The 13,684-nt window shown below is 46.9% G+C and overlaps 1 protein-coding gene across 1 annotated transcript in view; it reads left to right on the plus strand.

Moving 5' to 3' along the window:
* The window catches only part of HDAC1 (histone deacetylase 1), a gene marked incomplete in the record, with an annotated part of 2,014,892 nt that overhangs the window by 555,555 nt on the left and 1,445,653 nt on the right, over positions 1 to 13,684 (plus strand).

A 13,684-nucleotide genomic window follows, 5' to 3' on the forward strand; every position in this document is an offset into this window, starting at 1 on the left:
AGTCACTTGTCAAGCCAGTCTGGCACTTTAACTCCTTTAAGCTTTCCTCTCAAGCCCCAAGGGCAGTGTTTTTCCTAAGATCTTGTGTGCTGCCTTGACAGATGGACATCTTGTGTAATCAACTGTTTAAGCTTTGTATGTTAACATTTAGTCTTAGACTTTTTTCATTTGGATAGCCAAAATTTCTGTAGTTTTTGTAATTCCATTAAAGTTTTAGGGATTTTATTCTATAATGGCTTTCCTTTTAAAAAATTGTGAGTTTTGCTTCTAGCTGTATTTGTACTGTACACTTTGGGATTGTGTAGAGTTGGTCTGTTTTTCTGACTATAGAGCGGTCTAACAAACATTTCTAAAGAGGTTTGGCCATAGAATTGTAACCCTGGCTGCATCTTTGTATGGTGTGCCTGGGGCCGGAGAGCTTAATCTGGCCCTGGATATGTCTTTGTATGGTGTGTCCATGGACAGAGCACTTAGTCTGCCCTCTGATATATTTTTGTGTTGCACCCACAGCTGGAGCACTTATCTGCTAACTGCCCAAACTGCATTGCTTTTGACCCTCCATTATTTGTAGCTAGGGGAGGTGAACTATCAAGGGGTTGGTCCCCCACAACTTTATAATGAATCAAGAAAAAGGATCCTGAGACTCCTAGTTGCCAATGACGCTGCCCCCTTTGTCTGACCTAACAGATTAAAGGCCAGACCTGACATCTTGTCCGTTAACTGACGTTTAACTTACTGCGACACTTCACTCTTATCCTTTTGTCATAATTGATTCACCAAAATGACATGTCATCTAAGCTCTTGAGTCCTTCCTTGGTTTCTGTCCAGTCCACCTTCAACTTCCTCTCTCATGTTCTTCATATCTTTCAGTAGTGTATCAGATAGGGATTTAGAGTGTATGATGACCTTTTTGAAGTCTCTAAGATTGGTGTCATCACATCCCTTCCTGTATCTAGGGTGGATGCCCTTCATCTCTCATCTTGATTAATTCAGTAGCCTGTTTTGGCTCCAGTGATAAAGGGAGCTGAGACAATACCAAGAATCTGGCTCTGGCTGATCCTTCAGTGCCCCTCAATCGAATTCACTTGACAGTCTTTGGCACTGTCTTCTGCACTGACCTGTTCGGTTCTGTTTACAGTGAGTGCCTTCGGCCTTCAAGATGTGGAGACCGATTTTATCAAAGCCCTCCATTTTCTTTTGTGGAGGCTCTCTGTGCCAATTATGTCCACATTGGGGTTGGTTTGGACATGGTTCAGGGAGGGAGCTGTTTTGCTCTGACTAATCTGGAGTTGGCATTCAAGATCATGGAGAGGGTGTTTATCTCCCAAGATTTTCTGTGCAGACGCTAGCAGTCTTGGCCCCACACTTCAGCATGTGGCTATCTTTCCTCTGCCCCTTCGTCATGTATCCAAGGGTTAGGTTAGAGCAGATGGACTGCAGCTGTGCAGTGCTGTTGAGGCTGACTCTTCAAGAGGAGTCGGCCTCTCCCCCCATTCTAGACAGAGAACATGCAAAAGGAGACAAAGCAATTTCTCCTATGGAGTCTTTCACTTTAGACACCTACAGGTATTGGAGAGATATCCCCCAAATCCCCTTGGACTCCACTTTGGCAAAGTCGTTTTTGCAGAGGAGTTCTTGGTTGAAAGACTGACTCTGTCAGGGCTATGGGGTGTTGGAGGCTGCTAAGTTAGTCCTCACTCTTGTGTGGGCTCTTGCCAATCTGATATTTGACCACTAGGAGGGCATGGCTGGAACCATATTCTGTAAAAGCTATTCCTGTAAAGCCTGAAAATCTTCCAGCCACCCAAGGACCAGCAGCTTTGCTCCAAGGGTCCCTTGGTAGAGTCTTTGAATGTAGTAGCGGCTACTAGAAAAGGCTGAGTAGTTCACCTGTCCACACAGCAAAGGTGTAGAGCAAAGGGTATCAGAGCATATGTCTGTTATATTTCCCTTTGGGGCAGTTCACTATACCACACACTGCTTCCAAAGATATTTGGCAGAATAAGTTTTAGGCTATTTGGAGAAGCCACCCACACCAGATTGTAGCAGACATCTTGAGACTACATTGGACACGTTAAATATTACTAACCTTTTCCATCAGCTGTGCTGTTGTATGCCTCTAACATCTCTGGTGGTGAGCACAAGCATTACCATGAAATGCCATGCTTGGTTTTACCTTTGTAATTTTGCAAGTAACTTTAAGGCCTCCTTCACAAATGTTTCCTATGACTCATCCCTTTTTGGATGCATGGTGGAAAAGAAACTAGTGTGTGAACAGAAAAAGCATGATGCCTACTGTTTACAGCAAGTTTGAGACCCCCTCATAAACCTACAAGGAATACTGATGTCCAGATCCCTATGATTTCAAGTCCTGCATCAAGCCTTTGTTTCTACTTCCAAACGTGATGGTCTAAGCATAGGTGGTCCCTGTAATGGATGTAAAGCAAGAGGTCATGTCATGATCTTTACAACCAGGGATACAGGGGTCCCATTTTGTACAAGCAGTACCACTGTTCCTGAAAGGCTGCTAAACTGCTGACCCTTGGAGGCATTTGGGGGCAGTTGCACTCCATTTGCTTGGATAGATGGACATTGTACAGGTGTTGGATGAGAAGAATAAACACCTACAGGTTATACAGTTCCTATTTCTCTCACCAGTCTCTGCCTCCACCACTTGTTCCCACCACCTCAATGGAAAGTGGCCAAGGAAGATTCTTTGTTAGAAGAGCCACCCCAGATGTTCCAATAGAGGGTCAGTAATTTGAAGTGATCCCAGAGTAGAACAAAGAACCCCCCCCCACGTTTTTGATGCCAGTGGCCTAAACCTCCAAGTAGGCAAGACCTCTTTCAGAATGGTTACTGTGCAAGGGATTTTAGAATGTCTGCAGGCAAATGATTAGATGTACTCTAGATTTTCAGGACGCCTGCCTTCACATTAAAATGGTCCGGTCATCTAGAACGATGTTCTTCGTGTTTGACTGTTGCAGTCATCACATTTGGGTTATCCCTGCCAGGCAGCCCTTGGTCAACTCAAATACCAGAGGTTTAGTATTTTTGCATCGGTTGCTTTCGCTTCAGGACTGATGTCAGGTAGTCAGTAGTACAAGGCAACCGACACCATTACATCATTCTTTCTTGCCAAGGAGCCAGAAGCAGTTCGCAGGAGTGGCGGTCGGCCTCTACCAGAGTTCAGTTTTCCTAACTGAAGTTGAAGTCTTCTAAAGCTAAGTACCCCGTTGGGGATTCTTTTTTTCTTGCTCTTACCGATGTCAGAAAATTAACAATTCTCGCATGTGGAAAGCGAATACCACACGAGACTTTCATTCTTACATCACTTGCTTAGGCCCAGACCACGATGTCCCCTGCTGCTGTTTTTGTGCTTTGTTCAATGCCAGAAGTATACGTCTGGCCCTTATTGTAGCTAGATATTTTCACTGTCCTCTATTTCCGATATGGCTTCAGTAAGCTATCTGACATCAGATCTTCTGAAAAAAACGTAAGGATAAAGACAAGCAGCACAGGTCCAAACGTACTAACATTTCCGTTAAGCTAGTCTTCAGTTCTCCGGTCCTCAGATTTCGCAGCCCCTGATTACTGCTCCTGTGAATTCGCAGGCCGCTGCTGAGACCCTTTCTGAGTCCTGTAGGCAGAAAAACTCAGACTAAAAATCCTGTGGTTGTTTCTACCTTGGATGGGTCTAGAGCTGCTGAGCAGGCACGGCTTCCAAGGAAGTACTACCATTTCTCGACACAAACTGACTTCTTTCGTGTCTACCATTCTTTCGAAAACTACAGTTTCTAAGGCCCAGGGTACGAACCACACCCAAGAAACCAACAAACCAATCGCAGGAACCTGCGTCCTTGCCTGAGTCTCAAATGTTTAAAATGGCAGATCATCTTATAATGTTGATCAGGGGAAGCCAAGCTACACCTTCCAAAAGAAAGATTTGTCCCCAGTAGTTCTATGTGAACAGGAGTCAGATGACTGATGCATCTGACTATGAAGACATGCAACCCGTCTCTGCTTATGAGGAATCTGATGCAGAGGAATCGATCCCTTTAGCCTCTCCACCCGAGGATTTTTCCTTTGGGGAAACCTTACATACTTAAGGGAGCATTTCCAATGGGAATGTCAGGACTACCCTCTGTCTAAAGACTCGGGGAATTTATAGATCTTCCACAGCACAGACCCATGGCCGTTCTTCCTGTCCTGGATGTTTTCATAGAATCTAGTTTGACTCCTGACACCCTTCCACTTGCAGGAAACTTGACTGGTACTATGGAGTCCCTGACTCTAACAGATTTTGTTTCATAAATCCTACTGCTGACCCTGAGGTCATCTCCCAAGGGCTTAAAGGAATTAAAGTAACTTCTGCTAAGAATCCCACCCCCTCAGATAGGGATTCCCGAGCATTAGACACATGGGGTAAAGAAGTATACACTACTGCTACTCTTGCTATTGTAGCACTAAATTGTTAGTTCCATATGCTAAAATTCCAGTAGCATACCATGGAACACCTCAGACAAAAAAATCAACTTTTCCTGCTTGTGCAGAAAATAGTTGCAAGACTTGATGCATTCTGCAGGTCAAGTAACTAAGCACAGCTTACACACTGGTTTTGATGCCCTAGAAGCATCTTCCAGGGCAGCAGTCACTAGTTCTGCCCTTAGAAGCCATGCTTGGCTTAAGGAACAGCCCTTGCCAGACCTTGTCAAATCTAAACTATTGGATGCACCCTTGCACAAAGATAACTTATTTGTCACCAAGGCAGAGGATATCTTAAAGATGGAAGAAAAAGCTAAATCTATGCAGACAAAGGACTTACTGCAGGTCCAACCACCCAGGTTCAGTAGACATTGCCCCTTCAAGCAGTGGTCCTTTCCTGCTCCCTCCAGGTCAGCTCAGCCCAGACCCCCCAGACTACAGCCACAGGGAATGCAGAGATCAAAGCAATGGCGTACCTCTACTTCTAAACTAGGGAGTGCAAAGCCACACCCTCATGGTAAGAACTCAATGACTTTACACTGCCCACCTGCACTTGCCCCTGGGAGAAAAACTCTCCTTCCACGCAAGCACCTGGGCCACCATTACCAATGACCGCTGGGTCCTCAACATTGTGTCCCAGGGATACACATCATCTTTCCACAATTTATCAACCCCAAAAGGGTTCCCAGATCTTCCTCCAAACCCGTGGGCAGAGGCCAAAAACCAAGTCCTTTCCCTGCTCTCCATGAGGGCAATAGTGTGTTCCTGCAGAAAAGTTGGGCCAAGGTTTCTACTCCAGGCTGTTCTTGCTACCCAGAAAAGAGGGCACCTGGTGCCCCATCCTCAATTTATCCATTCTAAACACCTTCCTTGTGATACCAAAATTCAAAGTGCTCACCGTCCAGCAACTACTACCTATGCTGTCCAAGGATGCCTGACTAGCCACCCTAGACCCAAGAGGCCTACCTACACATCCCAATCAGGAAGTCATGCAGGAAGTATCTGTTTCGGGGCAGGATCTCTGCACTTTCAGCTTTCTGTGCTTCCCTTTGGCTTATTTACTGCTCCCAGAGTTTTCACAAAATGCCTTGCTCCCACCATTGCTTTTTGCAGGCAAAGAAATATTCAGGTTTACCCATACTTAGACTGCCTAATTCAGGGAGACTGGAAAAGCTGCTCAAGCACCTGGCTTTTGTAAAGGACCTGCTGACCTCCCTAGGGTACACTATCAACGAAAAGAAATCCAAACTAGTACCCAGCCAAAAAATTATATTCCTGGGATCAAGCCTGGACACAGCATCCCAGATGGCATTCCTTACACCAGAAAAGCAAACTTACCTGACAGCCTATTTCTGTCAACTAGCCTACCAAACTGTTATCCACAAGGAAAATCCTGCAAGCTCTGGGGTTCATGGCATCTTGGATTTTACTCATTCCATATGCCAGACCGCATATGAGGAAACTTCAGTGGTACCTAAAAAGCCTTTGGTGTCAACACTCGAAAGACCTGGAAACTTATACCAGTGATACCATGTCTAAGGAAAGGTTTCCTTTACTGGGCAGCATCTTACTACCACAACAAGGGACTACCCTTCTCACCACCCCATGCTGCCCCAGACCCTCATCACAGACTCATCAGACTATGCCTGGGGTGCACACCTGAACGGCAGCTGCATAGAGGGCCAATGGAGCCCACATCAAATACATCTGCACATCAACCAAAAAGATGTTAGCTGTCCAGCACGCATTGACCGCTTTCAGACCCTTCTCTCCCCAAGGGCTCTACTGATCAAAACAGAACACCACAGTAATGTGGTATGTCAAGCAGGGAGGGACTCGCTCCTACCCTCTATGCAGGCTCACCATGACCGTTTGACACAGCCTCAGCCATGCAATTACACCGGTTAGCACAATTCCTGCCAGACTCTCAACTCTTTGGCAAGCAACTTAAGCAGAAATCTTCTGGACCCACACGAGCGGCAGCTAAACCCAAGAACCTTCAACCTCATAACTCAGAAATGGGACACCCCGAAGGTAGACTTCATTGCTTCCCACTCCCACCATCAGCTTAGCAAGTTGTGCACCAGGGATCCTCACTGCAGGGCCTGGAAAGTGGATGCTGTATCTTTCCAGTGGGTCAACCTCTTGGTCTATGCATTTCCCCCCACTACCCATTATTAGAGTACTGTTCAAAGTAAAGGAGGAAAAACCAAGGACAGTCCTGATTGCCCCAGACTGGCCATGCTAGCACTGGTACCCACTGCTCTGCAGCCTGTCCCCTCTACCACCTTGGCACCTCCCTCAGATCCCAACACTCCTGACAGAGGGAAGGACAATTCATGCATCCCCAGTTGCAGATCCTCGATGTGGCAACGTGGCTTATTCCCAGACTACTGTACAAGCTGCCAATCTCAGTAAACAAGTTCTAGATGTTATACGTGAGGCAAGATGCCCTAGCACTAGAAAGTCTTCTGAAAGATGGAAAAAGTTCTGCACCTGGATCCAGCCTAAGGGAGCCAGTATGCACAGCCCTCCCTACCTCTCATCCAGGATTACCTAGCTGACCTAGTACACAGTGGTCTATCCTTTCCCTCTATTAAAATTCAATCCTCTGTTTCAGCACTGAGCAATCTTTTCCTCACACCCCTTCATCACAGTTCCTCAGAGGGGCTAGCAACTTGAGGCCACCCAGAAGAGCACCTACCCCAGCTTGGGACCTAAACTTTGTGTTAGAGAAACTCACCCTGCCCCCCTTGAACCAGCAGCTTCAGCAGAATTAGTTTCTCTCATGGAAGACTGCCTTGCTTCTAGCCATCCCTTCAGCAAGAAGAGTATCTGAGCTACAAGCACTAATGGCTGTAGAGCCCTTCATTTTCAATCCTGACAGGGTCTCCCTCAGGACTAACCCATCCTTTGTGCTAAAAGTGGTGTCCAGTGTGGCTCTCAACCAATCTATTCATTTGCCCACCTGTTCCCCTAACCCACAAAACAAGGGGGAAAAATACTGCACTCTAGATGTGCACAGACTGCTCAGATTCTATCTAGACAGGACTAAATCATTTAGAAAGACTGATCAGTTCAGCTTTGCTGCAGGAGCAGAGAGCAAAGCCATATCCAAACAAACTATTTCCAAATGGATAGCACACTGCATCCATTTCTGCTACAAACACTGGGAACCTCCCCCTAAGAGGGTCAGAACTCACTCTGCTAGAGCAACCTCCACCTATACAGCTTTCCTCAGTCCCACCAGGGACATCCTGGAGGTGCAACATGGGCATCTGTTCATACCTTCAAGCATTACCACCTGCCTATAGTCTCCAAATCCAGGGCAGGCTTTGCCACTGCCGTCTTGCAGGGCATCCTAGCCAGCCCCCAGTCTTCTTGACTGCCTCCACCCTTTTCCCTCAGCTTTGCGAATGAACCCAAATGCGATGACTGCAATGGTGAAAAACGAACATAGTACAGTTGTGTACACTTACACAAATGTAGATGTTAGTGTATTCACTATTGCAGTCCTGGTTTCCCTCCCTCCCATCCCCCTTTCTCTTTCTCCCTTGTTACAAGGAACCTTTTGGTATTTACTTTCTACTAGTGGGGATGTTCGTGTTTCACTGTTGCAGTCATCACACTCGAGTTACCTGCCTGCAGGTAGCCCTCAGTTGGCTCGAATACAAGAGTCTTGGGATTTCTGCGTCGGATGCTGTCGCTGCTTACATGTTAGGTTGTCAAGGATTTAAAACATGCAGCCGATGCCATTACATCAGCTTTTCTTGCTGAGCGGAGCCCGAAGCAGAAGCAGTTCCCAAGTGCCGGTCGGCCGCTACCTGAAATTTTCGTTTAGAGTTTCAGACCTGAAGTCTTCTAAAGCCAAGTACCCAGTTGGGGATCCTTTTTCCCTGCTCTAACCATCAGAAAAAATTAATTGCTTTTCCTGTGGAAAACAAAGACTTCAGAGATTTTCATTCTTACTGCGTCACCTGTTTAGGCCCAGACCATGACGTTCCTTGCTGTCGATTTTGTGCCCTCTTCATCTCTCAAACTATTCATCATTGGGCTGTCTTTGTCGCTAAATTCTTTTGCGCTTGTTCTCCATATTCCAAAATTCCTTCGATAAGCCATCCGACTACCGATCTTCCAAAAAAATGCAAGGATAAAGACAGACCGCATAGGTCCAAAACTGCTGACGACACTTCTGTTAAGCTAGCCAAGGACTCCTGACTGGTCACCCTAGACTTAAAAGAAGCTCATCTGCACATCCCCATAAGGGAAGCTTGCGGGAAATATTTACGTTTCAGGGCAGGCTTTATGCACTTAGTTCTTTGCACTTCACTTTGGCTTATCTACTGTGCCCAGGGTATTCAGAAAATGCTTGGCCCCAGCCATCGCATACTGCAGGCAGAGAAAATATCAAATTTACCCATACTTAAACAATTGCCTGATTCAGGTGGACAGACAGGAATTTTTACTTCAGCACCTGACATTTGTAAAGAGACTTCTGATTTCTCTGGGGTATACCACCAACGAAAAGAAATCGCATCTGGTACCCAGCCAAAAAATTGTATTCCTGGGAGCAAGCTTGAACACAGCTTCCCAGATGGCATTCCTCACTCTAGAAAAACGGGTTTATTTGACAAACTACTGGCCGCCCAAACCCAGCTATCTGCAAGAAAAATACTGCAAGCCCTAGGGTTCATGGCCTCTTGCATTCTACTAATTCCATATGAGGAAACTTCAGTTTTTTCTTTGTCTTTTTGGATTTTCCCGGTTAGGGGTTGCCACAATGGAACTTCGGTCTGCTGATTGGCAGTCGATTTTTTTGGTGCAGAGTTGCCAGCCCGACCTTCAGCGAAGGCATGCCCATTCATGCATATCTTTTGGAGGCCAGTCGACCGTGGGGAGGACATGCAGACTCCACACAGAAGGCACTCCAGCCGAGAATCTAACAGGAGAACCTCTTGCTGTGAGGTAACAATGCTACCGCTGTACCACCGCTGCTCCCACATGAGGAAACTTCAATGGTACTTTAAAAGTCTGGTGTCAACTTTCTCAGGACCTGGAAACAATGATTCTATCATTCCTTGCCTAAGGACAGAGTTCCTTTGGGGGGCAGAGGCCTGCTACCACAACAAGGGACTCCCTTTCACCCCCCCCCCCCCCGCTGCCCCAACCCTGACAACAGATGCATCAGACTATGCATGGGGTGTTCACATGGTAGGCAAATGCATTCAAGACAAATGGAGCCCAAGACGTACACCTGCATATCAATCAAAAAGAAATGTTAGCTGTACAGAATGCACTGACGAGTTCAAATACCTTATCCTTCCAGGACAACTCTTGATAACTACAAACACCACAGTTGTGATAAACAAGCAGGGGGGGGGGGGGCTCATTCTTACCTACTCTGCAGGTTAGCCATGGCTCTGTGGAACACAGCCTTGAGCACTCTTGCACCTGCAAACTCAATTCCTGCCAGGCAAACTAAATTCACTGACAGACTACTTTAGTAGAAATCTAATGGACCCACACGAGTGGAAACTGGAACCCAAATCATTCAAGCTTCTGATCCACAGGTGGCGGGGCAGCATAGGTGGACCTCTTTGCCTCCCCAGAACCATAATCTGAGCAAATTTTGCATCAGAACTCCCCACAGCCAAGCATGGAAAGTGGATGCTCTGTCATTTTACATGGGAAAACCTCTCAATCTATGCCTTTCCCCCCCTCTGCCCCTCCTCTTGAAAGTACTACTCAAGGTCAAACAGAACAAGCCAAAGACAATCCTGATTGCACCAGACTGACTACTCCAGCACTGGTACTCTTACGCAGTCTGACAGTAGTGCCACCCTGGCACCTGCCTCAGACCCCTTCCCTGCTGTCCCAGCAGGAGGGCCAGATTTTGCATTCTCTGCTGCAAATCCTGAACCTAGAAGCCTGGCTCATTCCCTGAATTAAATCACCAGCAACCCTCAGCAAACAGGTGCTGGATGTCATCCTTTAGGCTTAACACTAGGAAATCCTATTAAGAAAAGTGAAAGATACCGTTCTTGGAGCCAGTCTCTGGGAAAGGACACAACAGTGTCCACCTTACCTCAAATCCTAGGTTATCTAGCAAAACTACTCCGCAAAGTCCTATAATTCTCTTCAGTTAAGATTCATGCCTCTGCCATCTCAGCTCATTACAGTACTGAGCCACCCCTCTTCTCTCACCCTCTGATCAAACAGTTCCTGATAGGAGCTAACAATTTAAGACCCCCGAGGAGCACTACCACTCCAGCCTGGGACCTTCTCTTTGTACTAGAGAAGCTCACACTACCCCCCTTTGGGCCTGCTGCTACAGCAGAGTTAAAATTCCTGTCTTGGAAAACAGCCTTACGGACAGGGTTTCCCTCAGGACTAACCCATCATTTATGTCCAAGGTGGTATCTAGTGTGGCTTTAAACCAGTCCATCCATTTATCAACATATTTCCCTAATCCTCAGAATAAAGGGGGAAGGATCCTGTACTCTTTTTAGATGTGCACACACAGCTCAGATTCTACCGTGATAGGACTAAACCTTTCAGAAAATCTGACCAGCTGCTAGTCAGCTTTGCTACAAGGGCAGAGGGCAATCCATTGCTACAGGGGGAGAGGGCAAGGCAATTTCAAAGCAAACCGTATCCAAATGGATAGCACACTGCATCCATTTCTGCTACAAACACCATGGAATACCTATCCCACAGGGGATCAGAACCCATTCCACTAGGGCCATCTCAATCTCTACAGCATTTCTCAGGGGAGTCCTTACCAGGGACATCCTGGAAGCTGCAACCTAGAGATGTCCTTCAAGGATGCATCTGCAGTCCTTACAAATGGGTTGTCCTGTCAGGCAGCCCTTCGGTCGGCTGGATTCCAAAGTCTGGGTCTGGCCTCTGCTGGTGTTGCACTTCACCCGACGTCATAGCTGCAGTTATTCGGGTATAAAGGCATCAGCCGACGCCATTTTCCTCAGTCTTTCTTGCCGCGTGGCGCCCGAAGCAGAAGCTGTTCGCAAGTGCCGGTCGGTCAGAACCAGAGATTACTACTACCGAATACGTCTACGAAGACTTCTAAAAAGCTAAGTACCCCGTTGGGGACTCTTTCTTGCCTCAGCCAATGTCAGAAAAAGTGAATAACTGTAACTTGTGGGAAACAAATACCTCATAAAGATTTCCACTCTTACTGCTTACCCTGTTTAGGCCCAGACCATGACGTAGCAGCTTGTCTAGCCTGTGCTTCTTTTAACCGGCGGACACTTAGACGTCGGTCTGAATTTGCTGAGGAGTTTTTCGGCTCCGATTTTGCTTATTATGCCGTCGGATCCTCCGACTTCGCAAATGTCTAAAGCGCAAGGAAAAGGACCGACACTCGCGGTCCGCGGCTTCGGCTGAAACCGCGGTTAAGCCAACCGCGAGTGTCTCTGTTTCGGCTGAAACCGAGCAAGCGGTTCTTCCTTCAGCTGAAAACCTACCTTCTACCGAGGCCTCTTCCAGCCTGGTGGAATCGGCTTCGGATAACCCACCTGCCGTTGCAGGTTCTCAGGAATTAAATGACACTATTCCCTTGGATATTTCAACCCCTGCACGTGGAGCTGCTAGGCCTCCTGCAGCCATGTCCATTAAGGCCTTTGCCAGGGCTAAAGCAGCTAAAGCTACTAAGACTGTGCCTGCTAAGACCCCCACTCACAGGCCCAGCTCTAGTTCTCAAATGCTTAGTTTAGCAGAGGATCTCATTTCTTTAATCCGGGGATCCCAACCTCAACCAGACAGGGCCTCTCAGCCACCTCCAGAGAAGAGGCCTAGAGCAGAGCCCCCTCAGCCACTTTCTACAGATGGTTCCTCTGATGATTCAGATGATTTCGACCCTCCAGAGGCTCCTTTCTCCCCTTATGAAGACTCTGATGCTGAAGAGTCCATCCCTTCTGCCTCTCCGCCTGAGGAATTTTCCTTTGGGGAAACCTTGCATGCTATGAGGGAACAATTTCAGTGGCAGGGCCAGGATTTTTCAGACTCCAGGAAAAGGCTTAGAACCTTCCTGCATTTACCACAACATAGGCCTTTAGCCATTCCTCCAGTTCTTTCTGTTGTAGATAATGCATTTAATGATGCTTGTACTACTCCTGATTCTCTACCTCCGGCCCCTGCTAAGCCTGATAGATACTACAGGGTCCCGGACACACATTACCATTTGTATAAGGCTCCTTTTGCAGATCCCGAGACTATCTCTCAAGGACCCAAGGCTGTAGCAGCTACTTCTGCTAAGAACCCCCTCCCCTCAGAAAGGGAATCTAGATCCTTAGAGAGATGGGGTAAAAAAGTTAACACTTCTGTTACTCTTTCAGCTAGGGCCTTGAACTGTCAATTTCACATGATCCAGTATCAAGAATTTATGCTAGACCAGTTAACCAAAAAACTGTCCTCTGATGAATCATGAGACAAAAAAATCTGTTCAGGAAATGGTACATAACATTCAGCAAGTCAGTAACCATTCCTTAAAATGCGGCTATGATGCACTGGAGGCTTCCTTTAGATCAGCCATGACTGGCACAGTTATCAGAAGGCATGCATGGTTAAGAGCAGGCCTTACCAGACCATGTCAAGTCCAAACTATTAGATGCTCCTATGGATAAGATCAATTTGTTTGGCTCTCCTGCACAACAGGTACTGAAGAAGATGGAAGAGAAGGCGAAATCTGTCCAAACAGTAAAAGATTTCTTACAGGTCCAACCACCAAGGTTTAGCAGGAATTGGCCCTCCAAGAATTGGTCCTTTCCAGACTCATCCAGAGCTCAGAGGGGCAGGAATAGGCGTTCAAGAGGCAGAAACCAATCCAGGGGTGCCTACAGGGGACGCCAGTGGCAGAGTAACAACCAGCGAGGTACAGCCACTGACACAGCCACCACCACAACTACAGGACAATCACAGTGACTTGGCTCTGGCACCGCCTACCAGGGAGCAACTAGAAGCACCTTTAGGCGGGAAGCTAGCCTTATTTTCAATAAACTGGCATTGCATCACAAGAGACAAGTGGATTTTACAGACAATAGACCAAGGCTACAGGTTTCACTTCCATACTCTACCAGGGAAGAGAGGAATGCCAAACCTACCTCCAAATCAAAAGGCAGAAGCTCTAAAACAAATATCCCAATTATTAAAGATGAGAGCTGTGGAAAAGGTACCATCTGTG

The sequence above is a fragment of the Protopterus annectens genome, chromosome 1.part1 (genome assembly GCF_019279795.1).
Source record: "Protopterus annectens isolate FY-2018-M chromosome 1.part1, PAN1.0, whole genome shotgun sequence".
NCBI classification, from domain to species: Eukaryota; Metazoa; Chordata; order Ceratodontiformes; family Protopteridae; genus Protopterus; species Protopterus annectens.